The sequence below is a fragment of the Bradysia coprophila genome, unplaced genomic scaffold, assembly GCF_014529535.1.
Source record: "Bradysia coprophila strain Holo2 unplaced genomic scaffold, BU_Bcop_v1 contig_232, whole genome shotgun sequence".
Lineage (NCBI taxonomy): Eukaryota > Metazoa > Arthropoda > Insecta > Diptera > Sciaridae > Bradysia > Bradysia coprophila.
In genome coordinates, this window is record NW_023503493.1 from 534,669 (window position 1) to 546,671 (window position 12,003).

General features: G+C 36.6%; 1 protein-coding gene across 1 annotated transcript in view; it reads right to left on the bottom strand.

The window, feature by feature from the left end:
- LOC119075776 (neuroligin-4, Y-linked) overlaps positions 1-11,716 on the bottom strand; it is a 192,201-nt gene extending 180,485 nt beyond the window's left edge. The window contains exon 1 of the mRNA XM_037182331.1: positions 10,983-11,716. The gene's annotated coding sequence lies outside the window, so the exon portion shown is untranslated. The remainder of the gene's footprint in view (positions 1-10,982) is intronic.
- Positions 11,717-12,003: the final 287 nt, after the last annotated feature.

Consider the following 12,003-nt stretch of genomic DNA (forward strand, 5'->3'; position numbering starts at 1 on the left):
ACCAGCGGATAAAATGGCACAATATTTCACATATTATTCACAAAGTTTAAGCGAAATTTATTGATTCTCATCATAAATATTTCCATTTGCCTGAACACGAAGGCATATACGACACACACATAATATTTAGATACGAGCCCGTCGGTTATTACGTTGTCGTTTTTAGTAGAAAATGTATGGAAAATACACATTTCCCATCAATATCATGTTATCATGCCCATATGTTAGGAAGCGGGCGTGACGCAAGTCCTCTACTACAAAATTTTCCAATTCATTTTTATGGACTAGGCAACATGTTTGCAGCAATTTTTTGGCTTTCCAATTGACGTTTGGCTCCACTGACCCCCATGAATTGAATAATCAATCCGTACGAGTTCAACTAACTATCAAACGTCAAAATCGGTTAAGGTTTCGTCGAGATATTAAAATTCAAAGTTTTGATAGTCAGTTAGTTCCCGGTCTGTGCGTTGATGTTTGAGTGGTAAGTATTGAACAGTTGATAAAAAGTGTTTCAATTTTGGATTTTCAGAAGGAAAGTGAAATTTCGCGGTGCAATTTTTAGAAGTGAAAGGCTACTCGACCCTAAGTGTATTTTGCATATAACTTGAGTAAATTTCATCCAATTTTGCTTGTTTTTGTCGTATATAGAAGTTAATTGAATACCGAACAGAATGTGTTGAGAAAAACGTTTCGAATTTGGGTCCTAGGACTAAGGCCACTACTCGGCCCTTATTCCATTTTGCAAATAACTCGAGCAAATTTGATCCGTTTTTTCTATTTTTTGTTTCATTTGGAAGGTAATCAGCAGAACAAACGCTACGACTGTTCTGATGGCTCGTTTATTACAGATTCGGATAGAGAACCTTTTGAGAACTTTGAGAAAACACTTTTCCAGAAAAACTTTGTTCGCGAAGTAGTTGTCAAAATTAGTACCATTAAACAGAGTAAAAAGTGACGCAAGTCCCTGTGTACACTTCGAAAACAACTGATATCGTTTACTGTGACCACAGTTCTGCTTCTAGCATCAACATAAGACATTCGCAAAATGCGTCAACCTCAGCAATTTCATCGGTAAGCAGACACAAGAACTTGCGTCACTTTTACCCTTTAGGGGTTTTTTTGACTTATGGTATATATACACCATCCGTATGTTATGTTATATCTACCAATAATGTCTCATTCCATATTGCTACACAAAACACAAACCAGCCAACGACTTCGTGAATTATGTTTGACTTGGCTGAACAATATCCCCGTCTATTCTATTGTATATTATGTAAGTAACAAATTTATGTATTATGTCAGTGACGTGTCGTCATTTTGATATGCACACAATTTTTTTGTTGTTCGAAAAGAGGAAGATATGAAAAGTGTCTCTTCTATTTCAACTTTTCTGTTTTTTTCGTTTATTATTTAGAAAATGATAAAAGAGTCGCTTTCAATATACAAAACATCCATATGTATACGTAACAATGTATACACGTAGAACAAGAGTTGTATGCCACATCATCATCGTGGAGGAAAAGATATCTACCACAAACCGAGGAGTGGGGGGGGAGAAGGAAAAAAATGTTAAACACTCTGCGTTTCTTCTTCATTGTTCGGGATAAAAAATGATGTTAATTTGACTGCTTGGTGCTGTACGCATATCTGTACAGAGATATTTTAATATGGAATTGAAATGGTTTTACATTTTCGGAAAATGAGATACAATTTTAATTTGTTCTTCTTCTTCTTTGTGTTATCTACAAATAGTCAGCATGCACACGCCTTATGTCGTGTCGTGTCTTTGTGTGGATGGTATACGCGTAATGAGGAAAATTTTATCTTTAATTACAATGGACACTTTTTGCAAATTTGTAGCCTACATTTAGGCGGGAAAATATTCGTTTTTTGATGATTTCTCTGAACCAAAATCTTTTTCTGAAAAAGTGAAACCATTGCGTCCTCCAAAAATGGGTTAATTTTAAAGGAAAAATTGGTTCGTGGGTGATAACTTAGGTTGTAGGTCAGATGTAGGCCACAAATTTGCAAAAAGGGTCAATTGGTCTTAAGTTTTGTCAGTTAGTCCTCTGAACGTTATCTGTGAGGTTTATGACTGATTTTGATCGATAAGACTGCAACTGTTCTGATCAAAAGTTGTCTATCCAATCTGTCAAAGTGACGTTTTAAACGTCAAATGAAAATAGATATTTGAATTAGCCATAAAAACCGTTAATTTTCCTCACTTCTTTTAGAGCTAAAGAAAAATCTTCGATTTGGTGACCATTTCGCAAATTTATTTTTGTTTGACGTTTTAAATGTCACTTTGACAGATGGAATAGACCTACTATTCATCCCGGCAGTCACAACTGACTTGTCAGTGAAAGTAGTCATTAAGAGCAATGGACCCTTTTTGCAAATTTCTCTGAACCAAAATCTTTTTCTGAAAAAGTGAAACCATTGCGTCCTCCAAAAATGGGTTAGATTTAAAGGAAAAATTGGTTCGTGGGTGACAAGGCTGTATACTTTGGGGAGGTCACGCAGATCCAGATACGCGGGTTACACACCACGTTTCATACAAAAAATTCACCACGCCATACAAATTCAATTTTGGTGAATTTGTTTGTATGGAAAAGGTGTGTTCCCGCGTATCTAATAAAATGGCGATCTGCGTGACCTCCCCAAAGTATACAGCCTTGCGTGGGTGATATCTTAGATTGTGGGTCAGATGTAGGCTACAAATTTGCAAAACGGGTCAATTGGTCTTACTGTTTGTCAGTTACTCCTCTGAACGTTATCTGTGAGGTCTACGACTGATTTTGATCGATAAGACTGCAACTGTTCTGATCAAAAGTTGTCTATCCAATCTGTCAAAGTGACGTTTTAAACGTCAAATGAAAATTGATATTTGAATTAGCCATAAAAACCGGTAATTTTCCTCACTTCTTTTAGTCTAATAGAGCTAAAGAAAAATCTTCGATTTGGTGACCATTTCGCAAATTTATTTTTGTTTGACGTTTTAAATGTCACTTTGACAGATGGAATAAACCTACTATTCATCCCGGCAGTCACAACTGACTTGTCAGTGAAAGTAGTCATTACGAGCTATGGACCCTTTTTGCAAATTTGCAGCCTACATCTGGACGGAAAAATATTTGTTTTTTGATGATTTATTTCAACCAAAATCTTTTGGTTTGTTAGTGGCAACTTATCAAATATTTACAATAAATAAAAATCATCAACTTTATGACGTCCCAAAGTCCTCAAAATGCAACTAGCGTTTCTCCGTTTATGTAAATTTATGTAATGTGCACAGGTTTCTTCAAGTGGGACCAGTTATCACCTACAAACCAATTTTTCCTTTCAGAATAACACATTTTTGCGAGTTCCAATGGTTTTAGTTTTCAAAAAAAAAAAAAGATTTTGGTTCAGAGGAATCATCAAAAAAAACGACCATTTGTCCGTCTCAATGTAGGCTACAAATATTCAATGTCCATTGCTCTTAAGAGCTGCAATTGGAGTCTACATTTGGGTGCATCGTGTTCGTATTAAATATTGTTCCTCATCAGATCGTTATTGTCGGAAAATACCCTAAGACTGTACCCTAAGACTGTACCCTAAGACTGTACCCTAAGACTGTACCCTAAGACTGTACCTGGGTTTCACTTTCACAGGAAAAGTAAGCAACGTTCAACGTTGCTGGCTAAGTATGTCAATTTAGTGCTGGCTCAAATCTATCGACATTCCACGAATATAAATAAAAATCTGTAAAAATTTCGACTTACTCTAACTGTTGGGAAATTACGTCCCGCATGACGTAATTTAAAAGTCGTTTGATATGATTAAAAAACGTGAAACGTGTACACACCGTATTCATCTGGGTCCACTTTTAAATCAACCTCGTCGCTCGCACCATTTTAAAAGAGAATTCAGAGAAAAGGGTCAAGTTTTGCCGATTTTATTTTTCTCCCACCATTCGATTAACCATTTCGAAAATATAAATCCCACATCCTCAGCAAAGGTTCTTTTTTTTCCTTACCCCGTAACAAAGGACAACCGAGCGATATTGACAAAAATGCCATTTCCGATTAAATAAATTTTTCCGTTTGAGAAAAGTGTGTCTCTAAAATAAACATTCAAAATCAATCAATTTTCGCTTAGAAAAGGAAGAAGAAGAAGAAAAAAACCGGAGAGAAAACCATGAACTTAAGCAAACCGCCCCCGCCCATATACCATACGTGTATATATATATAGGTGTGTATGGAACGAATATATAAATAAAAATCAAACAAAAATCCCCAAATAAAAAACAACACCTTTTTTGATGTCGATGTCAATCCGTCTTAACGCAAACAAAGTTTCGCATGAAAATTGAATAACATTCACCTGTCAGCCAATAATATTTTCGGGCTTTGCAATCTTTTTTTTCGTTTTCATTGCCTGTTAGTCTGGTACGTAAGTGGGTAAAAGAAAACCTTTCTTGTGCTAGTAAATCTGATTATAATAAATTGTAGAGATTCAGTTTGTTGCCGCTACACGACTTCTTGATCAAACGTACAATGGTTGAGAATTATTAAAAGGAACAAATTCCGTTTAGAAAATAGAAAATAGTTCTTTCGTTCGCATGACAGTTAAATAAAAACCAGAGAAATGTTTAGTTTGTACGCCTGTGGCGAGATAGATGGAACACGTGAATGCCAGCTGGCACCTATGGGAGAGAATGCGAGAGAATTTCATACGAATTCTCTCCCATACGTGACAGCTGCCATGCACATGTTAGATGCCAGCTGGCATCTATGGGAGAGAATGCGAGAGAATTTCATACGAATTCTCTCCCATAGGTGACAGCTGTCATTCACATGTTCCTTCTAACATCTAACATGTTCCCTCTATCTCGCCGCATCAGTACCAACATACCATTTCTCGGATAAAAGCCCTTGAATCAAAATCAATTTTTGATAGAGAACTGTCAACTAAATGGCGACCACTCTCAAGTAAATATACACAAAAATTGGATCGTTTTCTGATATTCACTTACAAAAAATCCACTCCGCTTTGCCTCCCTGTAAACGAAGAGAAAGCGGGGTGCTCTTTTCCTATGTGGAAATCAAGACTAAACGTAGGCAAAACGAAAGGAAAGAACTTTTTTTTTGTAAATGTAGCCTCGTGCCTAACAAATCAGACAAGAAATTATTTTTAGTTATTTATCACTTCGAGTGCAAAGCACTTTATTAGACAGTAGATCGTATACTATCTGAAGCACTTTGCACCGAATTTCATACAACATTTTGATGCTGAATTGCTTAAATCATTCGTGACAAATACGATCAAAAGTAAGTCTATTCCATCTGTCAAAGTGACGTTTTAAACGTCAACCAGTTTTCTTAGCAGCTGTCATTCACCACCGCATGGGTACCAACTTAACATTTCTCTGGTAAAACTAAGCAAATTTATGACTATTGCATCTGTATTTTCTTTTGACGTTTAAAACGTCACTTTGACAGATTAAACAGACTGATCCCAACAGTCACATTTAACATTTCAGGTGATTTCGTTGGATTTTCTTTCCATATAGAAAACTTCTTGGTAATTGGTGTAGCTTGTTCTGTGTCCACTTCTAAGTCGATGGAGGACCAGCTCGAAATTTTTCTCGACCGATGTAAACAAAATCTGGTACTTCATTACTTTGAACATATTGTCAGAAATCTGGCTATTTCTTATCGATATTTCTCGTCCCCTATACGAACTGGACTACATGTGGTATAGGAGTCAAATCATATGCATAATTTTGAATGACTACCTTCGAACCCCAACTCAAATAAACGTAAACACGATTCCAGTACGTATATCTACCGGACAAATCTTCAGATTAAGGTTTGCTGAATATATTTTTAATTGGCCAGGAAGGTAGAGCATTAAAAAATGTTTTTTTTTTCACGGTAAATTTTGCCAGAAACAACGGCACCGAACTGAAAGTAATGAACAATTTAGATTGTTTTCCATTTAGATAACGAAAGGTCCCATTATCTAAATGTGTTTTTTGCAGGTTTTTTTTCGTGTTCGTTCCTTGAGTGGTACACCAGTCCACCTACCGAAAACCTTTTTTGTTTCGTTCGTAAAGGTGATTTTGCCAGATACGATTCTCGGTGAATCAAACAGTTGAGTGATTTTTATGCTAAACTGAACCCATTTATTAGCTACACCCGTATTATACGAGTGGATATAAGGTCGTATCACATATTTTCGAATCGAAATAAAAATATTTATTTTACAATTCAAACCGTTTCTGCGAATCTGTGGGCTGCTGTGGTAGTATGAATTTCTCGGGAATTTTATTGAACGAAAATGCGACTCTATTTTGGTGTATCGTTCGTGAAAGTTTATATATTTTTAGAAAAATGGGATAATAGGGAACGTCAGATTGTTCGAGCATAAACGGAACGTCCAACACAAACGGAAACACAAACCAGAGGCGCCGACTTTAAATTCGTTCATGGGTGGCTCATGGGGGGCAAAGAGCACAAAATGATAAAAAATTGTTGAAAACCCTAGGAATTTAAAGAATTTTTGCATTGTCATGGGGGGGGATCGCCCCCCTCGCCCCCGTATACTCGGCGCCACTGACACAAACAATTTTTCTTTGGGACAATGTAGCTTTGCCAAAGAAAAATAGTTTGTGTTTCCGGTTGTGTTGGACATTCCGTTTCTGTTCGAACAATCTGACGTTCCCTAATACAATCAACGGAACGGAACTGTTGCAAATTGAAACGGTTAATCAGAGTAAGTTCAATTGATCAACCGATGACAAGTGACGGATAGAGTGAAAGGTTAATTGAAATTTCAAATTGGAAAATAATTGGATTCGTTTAATGCAAATTGGGCGGGTGAATTATTTAACGGACGAGTTATATGGATGCATTTACTGAAAGTGAATTTCCGAAAAGCAGTTGCGTAACAATAAAAATAGTTTCTGAATTCGGAGCTGTTCTAGGGGTTCAAATGTTTCAAAAAAGGCAGAAAACTTTTCTGAAGAATTTAATTTTCAAACTGTCAAGTGGTTTATAAGCCCGGTGCACGGATCGACGACTGCAGATGTTGTGACAGCCTGCTATGTTTTTATAAACTAAGATTCGGTTGAGATTGTTTACACCTGATTTCGGATAAGCTCGATGTATGGAGACAATGTGCCTGACCGAGCGATATTGACAGCTCTAACGGGAAAGGTGACATTGCTAGACTTGTCGATATGCATGAAGACTATGAGGTCTCTGTAGTTATTGAACAGAGGTTTATTCCAATTAACTGTAAACCCGAACTTTGACAACACGAACGACAATGATTTCATCCACAGAGTTGAACATAACCTCAACGTCGACAAATTTCTTTGTAAATTTTTCGTTACAATTTTCGGCAACCTGAAAGTTGAGGTTAAGTTGCCTTCTGTGGATGAAATTTGACATTTCGAAACGAACGCATCAATAGACCTTTTAAGTTCGAAAAAAGACTAGATAATCTGCAGGGATGAATTGCCAGCTGACAGTTGTAATTGCTTAGCTTTTGATCACTTTCGTTCACTTTTTACTTTTTATTCCACTAAAGTGAACGAAAATAATTAAAAGCGAACCAATTACAGCTGTCAGCTGTCAATAGACCTTTTTAGTTCGAAAAAAGACTAGATGGTCTGGAGGAACAAATTGAGAGCTGACAGATGTTATTAGTTCGCTTTTAATTATTTTCGTTCACTTTAGTTGAATACAGAGTAAAAAGTGAATCAAAGTGATTAAAAGCGAACCGATTACAGCTGCCAACTGTCGATCAGAGAGATGCTAATATGACAATTGGGTCGTTTCGACGGATAGAGGGATTATGTCGAATGATTTTGAAATTGGTTGAGCGAAAATGTATTGAATTCTTTCTCAAAAACCCAACTCGTCATATTAGCAACTCTCTGCTGTCGATTCGTCCCTCCAGACAATCTAGTCTTTTTTCGAACTTAAAAGGTCTATTGATGGTGACAACTTTGTCACAGCAAAAACAAAGTGACAGTTCAGATGAGAAATTGTTATTTATTCAACGAGAGAAGAATTTTTGAAATTTGCATTTCAAGGGTGTTGTTTGTGGCCAGAGCGCATCAGAGAAAATTCAATTTCCAACCTTTTCCCCGTTTCACAACAAAGAACAAAGGCTTCCGAAAATTTCAGCTATTTTCTCGGCTGAGATGTGAAAAAAGGTTTTTCATATGTGCGGTATGAGAAAATAATGTTTTGTTGACAACGACAATTCGGAACAGAAATTGTCTTTTTTTTAGCCCCCCTTTGTTTTGACAAGGGAGATAATAGACCTTTTTTTCTCCCGAACTGTCAATTTTTTTTAATGTTTCACGTAGAAAAGCTAGAAATATTACTGACCCTGCAGAGCGGCACTGGTCGCAAAACTGGTTGGAATATCCCATTTTCTTCCCTTGGTAAACGAAAAATCGAATCCCAAACCTTGCCATTTATCCCATAAAACCTCAGTAGAAAGTGTAAGCGAAAACTCGAACTTCTAAATATTTTTGTTCTTGCTTCCGTAAAGATTTATTGCAATGGAAGTCGGAGCCATCTTCCACCTCAATTCAAAACACCGTTCGGTAAAGATGTTGAATTGACAAATTGTAGTTGTAAAGAAATAATTCATTTCGCTTGAGGGCTGCACCTAATTTTCTTCAACATATTCGAAATGGCTGTCACACGGGAAAGTTTTCAAATTAAACACCGATGGGTAAATATCACCTGAAGCGATTCTACGAATAGTTTTACACAAAGTTAGATACCGGCAACTGACATTGGCTTTTGTGTGTTCCAGTAAACTATTTGAGTCAATAAGAATTTGGCTTCAATGAGAACAAAATCATTGGGTAAACGGGTCAGTTCCCACCCTCCTTTTTTAGTTACAAGACACTGGTTTTATACCTTTCAAGACCATAATTTTTGTGACTCTGTTTTCTCTTTCTGTGCTCGTAACTGACAGAGGACTCGTTGCTATAACCTTTCTTTACCCAGCAAAAGCGGCAAATCGATTGTCGAAAAACCAAATTTGTGGTTTAGTCAAACGAAAACCGCATTTTTGTTATCAAAACAAAATCCGAAAATCCAATTAGAACGACGGTATGACTCTTTCTTCGGAACTTACAGGTAACAAATGTTCTTCATCACCGCATAGCTAACGGTAGAAGACAAGAAAAATGTGCGGAAATTTATTCAAAAGTACATTAAGAAAGGTGACAGGATTTTTTTTGGTGAAAGACTGAACGTGAGATGTTTGCGGATGGATATTTGTTTTTGGTGGAAGAGCGCCACCGTTTCATATCTGTGACAAAGGCATTTTGAGACGTTAGAACTAGGAGTTAGTCGGTTTTTCGTTGAATTGTTTTTTTTTTTCGTTGTAAACTCTGAGTTTACTTTCGGTGGAAAATATAAAATTCGATTTAGTGTGATTTGATTGGCTGCAAACTTTGCTTAGACTGCAACCTTCACTTTGGCTGAAAACTTTTGTCAGACTGTAAACTTCAACCTGCCTGAAAACTTCACTCTTGCTGCAAACTTTGCTCTGACTGAAAACTTCACTTTGACTGCAAACTTTGCTCTGACTGAAGAAACTGCACTTTAGCTGAAAACTTTGTTCTGTCTGAAAACTTCACTCTGGCTTCAAAGTTTCCTCAGACTGAAGACCACCTCTAGCTGCAAACTTTTCTCAGACTCTAAAATTCACTCAACATGATAACTTCACTCTGACTGCAAACTTTGTCACGACTGAAAACTTCACTTCGTGTTAAAACTTCACTCTGGCTACAAACTTTGCTATGACTGTGTGGCAACATCGAATCACTCGGCAATTCAATGACTCCTAATTGATCGTTTACTTTTATCAACCATGTTTATCACACGTTCATTGACAAAATTGTATTAGAAATACGGAACGTTTTTGCTGAATAAATCCACTATTTCTTGTGGTTTCAAACAATAAACAGCTCGTTTCAATATTGTTTCCACACAACTGAAAGCGGCACTTTGGCTGCAAACTTTGATTTGTATGAAAACTTCACTCTGGCTTCAAACTTTTCTCAGACTGGAAACTTTACTTTTACTGCAAACTTGGTTCTGACTGAAAACTTTACTCAATACTTTTATCAGGCTGTAAACTTTACCCTTCATGAAAACTTCACACTTGCTGCAAACTTTTTTCTGACTGAAAACTTCATTCATTTCATTTCATTTATTTTTCATAATAATAAAACATAACAAGTGACCTGCGTAGCTCCAATTTGTTGACAATTCTGGCTTCAGCTCTGCCTGCAAACTTCTCTCTGTCTGAAACCTTCAATAGACCTGAAAACTTAACTCTGTCTGAAAACGTAGCTCTTACTGCAAACTTTCCTCACACTGCGAAATTCACTCTTGCCGCATACATTTATCAGACTACAGCCTTCACTCCACTGGCAAACTTAACTCCAGCTGCAAAGTTAACTGTGGCTGCAAACTTCTATCTGACTGGAAACTTTGCTCAGACTGCACAATTCTTAGCTCTTGTTTGAAATTCCTATTTTCTACCCACGGTAAACATTCAACTACAGCCCAATTATGTCGAGCAGATGCAATCACACCCCTTTACCGTAATTTTCTGATCCAACTCAGTCATAACTTTAATAAAAAAATTGTAAGAAAATTACGAGAATTGGATTCTGCTCTTATTTTAGAACGAATACAAATCTCACATTCACATAAATATTCTGGCTGATAATCCACACCGAACGATTTTTCCTTCAAAAAATAAATCTTTTCAGATCGACTTTAAGGCAATTTTTTTTTCATTCAATTCGTTCAACGAAATTTCCACTTCAATAAATTCCGGTCATAGAAAAGGTGACAATAATAATGATTCAATCCAATAATAAAAAGAAACGAAGATCAATTGTATACCAACACCGAAATGTGAGCCTTATAAATGAGTGCTAAACGTACCTGTGTAAATCTAAACCCTCTTGGAAAGTCACCGTTCTTTTCCGTACACCAGATTAACGTAAAAAGAAACGAAAAAGTAATCCAATTATGCGTTTATCCAAATTGTTTGAGTTTTTTTTTGTTTATTCCATTATATATCCGGCACGAACGATAATTTTTCCGTCTTAAATTCACAGCACACAATGCGTACCAGCCTCATTAATCATTATCTCATTTAAGATTTTCTATACTTAAAAATTAATAAATTCATATAAGTGTCGGCTCACAGAGTGTTTCGCACTTTATATCTATATAGAAATGTGCACATTAGATGTGTGTGTGTGTGTGTGTGTGTTAATTTCCACAATTCATCATACAATACTCATGCTGTCATAGCCGTAACATTATATTACACTTTCACAAAGCCCACATCAGCAATAATAATATTCCATCAACCCCCCCACAAAAAATACATTCACCAAATGATTAACGGTAAAATCTGTTTTCTTTTTTCATCCGAGTTTTCCACTATTTTGACACATTCACGTTTCACTCATTAGTCGGAACGGAAATTAACGAAACGCGCGCGTGATTTCAATAAATAAAAAAGCGAATTTTCCGTTCCCCGAATAATACTACTTGTTCCACGGAAAAAAATCTGGTTTAATTCAAAATTAATCTGCCATTGTGGCAAATTTTGTCGGTGCGATCCAACACTTTCACGGCAAATTTTATACTTCGACTGTTTGATGTCAAAGAACAGTGGTATCCTCACGGACACAATCGGATTTATGTCCTTTGTCGACTGAAGCGCCACAGTAAGAAGTGCTTTTCTCTCGCAGAAGAGAGAACGAGAGCTTTTACAATTGCGCCTGTGTCATGCTGTGCGGGGGGTTGGTACACACATGTACGGAGTTGATTGTACCGAATGCTGGAATTTTTTTTATTAATTTGAAATGGAATTCTTAGTCTGAATTCAAAGTCATCCGTTTTCATTCCGGTTTGCCTCCGTGTAGATGACAGTTTTGGCATTTCATACAAT